This window comes from Tenrec ecaudatus, chromosome 6 (assembly GCF_050624435.1).
Source record: "Tenrec ecaudatus isolate mTenEca1 chromosome 6, mTenEca1.hap1, whole genome shotgun sequence".
NCBI classification, from domain to species: Eukaryota; Metazoa; Chordata; class Mammalia; order Afrosoricida; family Tenrecidae; genus Tenrec; species Tenrec ecaudatus.
In genome coordinates this window covers 169,778,372-169,784,155 of record NC_134535.1, presented here as the reverse complement: position 1 = coordinate 169,784,155, position 5,784 = coordinate 169,778,372, and positions in this window count along the sequence as shown.

Here is a 5,784-nt window from a genome sequence, read left to right as displayed (position 1 = left end):
CGTCCCACAGCGCAGGCCCCGCCCCGCCTGCCTGCTCGCCCCGCCCACCGCGCTGCACGCTGGGTCCGCCCCTCTCGCGTCATGCCCCGCCCACCTACGCCCAGCCCTCGGCTTCCCTGCCTGTACTAAACCCTCCTAGAAGCATTGCTTTGCAAATTTTTGTATAGACCTATGCTTTCTTTTCTCCTTTCAAATGGTATGGCACGGTATGCAGCTAGATCTATCGGTGTAAGAGATCACCAAACGATTACAAAGGGAGTGTTACAAATGGTTGTTGCATTTCCATCAACCATGTAGGCGAAGTCCAGGGCCTCTAATCAGCGGTTCTCAACCTGTGGGTCGCGACCCCCTTTGGAAGGTGAATGACTCTTTTACAGGGGTCACCCGATTCATCACAGTAACAAAATGACAGTGATGAAGTAGCAACGAAAATAATTTTATGGTTGGGGGGTCACCACCACATGAGGAACTGTATGAAAGGGTCACGGCATTAAGAAGGTTGAGGACCACTGCTCTATATCCTTGCCCACACTTGAATGCCCAGATTTTTAATGGCAGTCATTCTCCTCGTCTGTCATGGGGTCCCATTGAGGTTTTAATTTGCATCCCCCAACAGCTAATGAAGGAGTCCCTGAATTATTCGACTGCTAACAAAAATGTTGGCAGTTCACCCCCATCACCCCCGGCGCCTTAGAAGAAATGCCTGGCCCCATACTTCCGAAAGGTTACAGCTTTGATACCCTATAAAGTTCACCTTGACTTTGTAACACAGAGTCGCCATGAATCAGAATGAACTCTTTGGAAACTGGTGGGGGTGGGGGTGAGGTGGAGGTGGGGGTGGGGGTGGTGTAATGGCAAATGAGGAGCCCCTGGGAGGTACAAATGCTCACTTAAAGCAAAATCCACCCCTTCATGAATGCCCGGAACTTGGGCGAAACGCCATCCTTTCTGACTGCGGATGCACAGATGGCTAGCTCTTGCGCGGAATCACGCTGGGACCTATCCGATGCTGGCTCCTGCCCTGGATGACCCTATGCATGTCGAGAGCCACACTGAACTAGACGTGGGCCACCACCGGAATAAACCCGTGTGCCAGAATTTTATGTTCCCATTAGCCATCTATAAGCGTTTCAAGGCTTACCCCCTCATTCTCAGCAATATTTGCTATTTCCTGCTTCTAATGCATTTCCCTTATCTTAGCCATCTGAGTGGGGAGAGCATTTGTGGTTTCAATGTGCATCTTTCTGAAGGCTAGCAATGGAACGGAATGCCCTTCCACCTATGTTGGCCGGGTCAAGAATCCCTTTTGTGAAATATTTGTGGAAGTCGTTTGTCTCATTTTTATTGGGTTATTTGTGTTTCTGTTGCTAAGCTGAGGATTCTTTTTATCCATGTATATGTACAATATTATATTAGACGCTTAACAGATATACGATTCCTGAAGCCTCATAGATTGGTTTTGCTTTTTGTTGTTTCAGCTTTTGCATGACAGCCATGTCCCTATGTTTGGTTTTCCTAAGAATGTTAGGGTTTTAGTTTCCACATTTAGTTCCTTAACCCATTTGCAACCGGTTCTTGTGTACGATGGGAGGCAATGAAACTCTGCAGCTATTTAGATGATTAAATGGCTTTTTCCCTTTTGTTTCTGATTAATTTTTAAATATTAAACCAAATCATTTGTAGGATAAATTCCTCCGGGTCTTGATATATGATCCAGCTTACAGATTGTTGGAGTCCATGGATGAACATTCTGCTCATGTCTCTTACATCATGTATATGAGTACTATTGGTTTATAAAATTCCTTTCTCATAACATCTTCATCTGGTTTTGTGACTGGATAGTAAGGAAAAGGTTCAGGTCTGGAGACATGAAGTAGCTTGTCTATGGGCATTACTGGTTAGCCGAGACGTTTTCAAAATCCCCCTAGGAGTTTCTAAATTAGAAAGTATCATGAAACAACCCATCCATCTTCCACCCTTTCCCAAGGAGAGTTAATATAGGAACTTAACAGGATGACATTGTGGAAAGCACATGAAATCTGATCTAAGATAGCCCTGAGTCAGGATGCCTTTTATTAAGTACTTGACCTTGCTCAAGTGTTCCATTTCTCTCTGAATCCTGAAGTAGAGTTGTTGCAAAGATTGGAGATGATGTATATTAAGACAGAACCTGCCTTCTGGCAGGTAGTTGGTATTCATTAACCGTTAATTAATGCTATGGAGATTTACTGTAGAAAGCAGTGATGGTACCGAAAGTTGATATGACATCCTTTTGCATGTTCCCATGTTCCCAGAAAGACATCTCCAAACACTGAGGACTACATCCTCCCCTGTGGACACATCTTCCCCTCTGTATATCCAACACACTCCCACGAACACTCTAAGCACTCAAAAAATAATTGTTGACAAGAAAGTCCATTAAAAGGTAGGTTAGAGCTACCCAGAAGTGGAAAGATGAGTTAAAAAAGCAATGGGCTTTTTCCGAACAGAGAGCCATCTGTTGAGGTATGATGAAATGGAATAAATGCGACCCACTGAAGAAGTTATATTTGCTTCTATCCACCTGAAGTTTAATATCAATGCTCTTTTTGCCCCCTACCACAATCTAGAATTTCCTAGAAAGTAACTGTGGTTGTTACATAATCTGTTGTCAATTTGAGAGGATTAAGAGTGAAGGGGTGGACTTTAGTCTGTCCTTCAGGTCACAGCTTGATGACCTCATTTGGAGGTGCTAAGGAGATAAATGGCTCACTTGAGGTGGGAAACATACTCCCTGGGAGACATTGCAGCTCACAAGACACATGAAACGTACACTAGTGCCCTGAGCTGGAGCAGCCATGTGGAGACTCCTGCCAGCACTGAGATGCTTACAGCACCACTGAATCCACAAGACTTCCACCCACTGGCCTGTGATTTCCTGCAGTTGGCATCATTGCATATGTTTTGTGAGTCAGAAGAAGATTTTATAGATTGGTATTGGGCAGAGGGCTAATATTGGACTTGATCTGGACTGAGTTGGGATGTTTCCTCAATATGCAATGCTCTTATATATAAAGCTCTTTCTTTTTCTAGAAGAATAGATAAATAGACTCTGGTATTATGATATGATATTATGGAATTTTATGCATCCATAAAAAATAACTCTCATAAACACTGCACAACATGGACAAAACCATAGAGCATAATGTTTAGCAAACTCAGTCACTCTTACAAGGATAAATATTTAATATTACCATTGGTATAAGCCAAAAGAAAGAAGAAGTGTGGTGTTTTGGTTGTTGTTTTGTTTTTGTTTCTTTAGTTATATGTACAGATGTGTTTGACACAATGGATACATGTATGGATTGTGAAAAGAGCCCCAAATAAAATAAAATAAATAAAGCTCTTTTTAAACACATATGAGTCTCTATGAATTTGTTTCTCTAGTCTACCCAGACTAACAAACCCATTAACCAAATAGGGTATATCTAATTTCTATCTATCTATGAGCTTTACTGCATTTTAAACTTTAAATGTCATTAATTAAGATGAATAAAAGTGTGGTAGAAAAAGTATAACACGAGAGTTTCATTCTTGACTAACTGCCTAGCCAGATACTGGTATTTTAATTAATCAATATGCACTTCAGGGGAGCCTAGGACTAGAACTAATAATATCTGAACTCTTTTAAGTTTGTAAATTTTGGTGAAAAAAGGGGAAGTTATATTCTCCTGCTGAGTAAAAGGCTGAAACAGTGAAGAATAAGAGTGTTGAAGTATACTTATAGATTTAAGCAATATCATTTATAACCTCAGTGGTTAACGTCATAGAAATTGGCCATGAAAATAAATGTAAAAAATTAAGGTGGCAAAAATAATATTTTTAAAAGAAAAGTAATAATGGTGAAGTAGCTTACCAGATATTAAGATGCCTCCATAAGGAACCATAATAAGTAGGTACTATTGAGTGAGATAGTCACCAGAATTAAAAATACATACGTAAAGAAACAAACAACCCAAGGAGATAAAACAGATATTTCTTGATTCAATACACTCCTAAGCTATTATAAACAGAAGGATATAAAATGGATCCATATAAGTTTTTAGTCACTATCAACATGGGGATAACAACCTTACAGCCTAAAGCTTAGATTAATAATCTACTTCAACCAAAATAATCCATTTCCCATTTAAGTGTATGCACATAATATGTATGCAAGCATAGGTATCTCTATACATATAAAGTGCAACGATGCTCTATGTATCCATCTTGAAGAGGACAGGATTTTCTGGCAATAAAAGAAATAACAAATGGACTGATGATAAGGCCACAGCTTCGGGCGAGACAATTGACAGCCACACGAGTGAAAGGCACACACAAAACAAAGGGCAAGAACGATTCATCACAAACCGAAAGGAGAACAATAAGAAAACAATAGAGGAACATCACAATAAGTATCGCCAGTAAAGATGTGATATTTAAAGGAATGTAATATTACGCTATGGGGACACTCGTCAGACCCGGCTGCACAGATTGCCGAAGGACAAGAACAGACAGTTTGCACCACAGAAAGCACAAAGAACAAACAAACACTTGGGAAAGGTTTATCTTCCCTAATAAAGAAATGCAAATTAAAGCAGTGCAAATGTGATCTTACACATATTTAAATTATTATAATTTTTAACAAACAAAGCTAAATGAGATTTGGAGATGCAGGTGTACCTAAACATTGTTGGTAGAGACCCTGGTGTTAATTTCCTGGAAAGAAAACTGACATGGAGCAAGGTTCACAGAACGTATAATATTCTTCGATTTGGCAGATGTGCTTTGAAGAGCAAATCCCAATGAACTCAATACGAGGGATTTATTTTTGCAAAGATGTTTATAGCTGTGCTTTTCAAAATGGTAAAAGAATCCAAAGTCGTTAACAGCTAGGGAATTGCTAAGTAAACCTTGACATATTAACACAATGAAATATGATATAGCCATTAAAATGTCAAATATGAAGATTATCTGGATTTATGGAATGGCCTCTATGAAATACCAACAGGCAGGAAAAGAAAGAGCCCCAAACAGTCAATAGCTGCAATAACAATGAGTAAAAGCAGAAACCGAAACTGATCTGTTAAGGAAGACAAAACTTTAAAGACTCAAATGATTTTTAAAAAATTTACAACTACTTTATATCCATTTTAGATACACTAGAAAGTCGAAGTGAGCAAAAATAATTCTTGAATACTATCCCAGAAATCATAATTGATAATAGTTTAATATACATTCACTCATCAGTCTTTTCCAAACTCATATATTTTGTAGTCAATGTGTTTGAATTATATTTCCTCCTCTCTGCACTATGATTTTTCTTTGATTCTCCATGTGATTTAGATTGGATGCATCGAGCAGGGTCTCTCAATTCTGGGACAAAGGATATTTTTGTGTCAAATAATAGCTTGTGGGAAGAATGGTACATGCATTTTAGCATCTTGAATAGCAGCCTTGACCTCTTCTCATCGATGCTAGTAGCACTCCTTCTGTAAGGTATGACAAGCGAAAATGTGTCCACTTCATTATGATAAGCGATGTCCTATGGGGAGCACCTCCCTTTGAGAACCACTGAGCTTGCAGCTGATTGACTTACCTAACTCCTAGCTCTAAGGATTTGTTCACAGGCGGGCACGCAAACCACACTGAGACCTGCAAACACCATGAGCCTGTAGCTTTGGTGGCTGGGTCAGAATGTGTGGTGCAGAAATGAAGATGAAGTCAATAGCTGGGAAACAGAATCCAGGCAGATAGAGAGTCTTC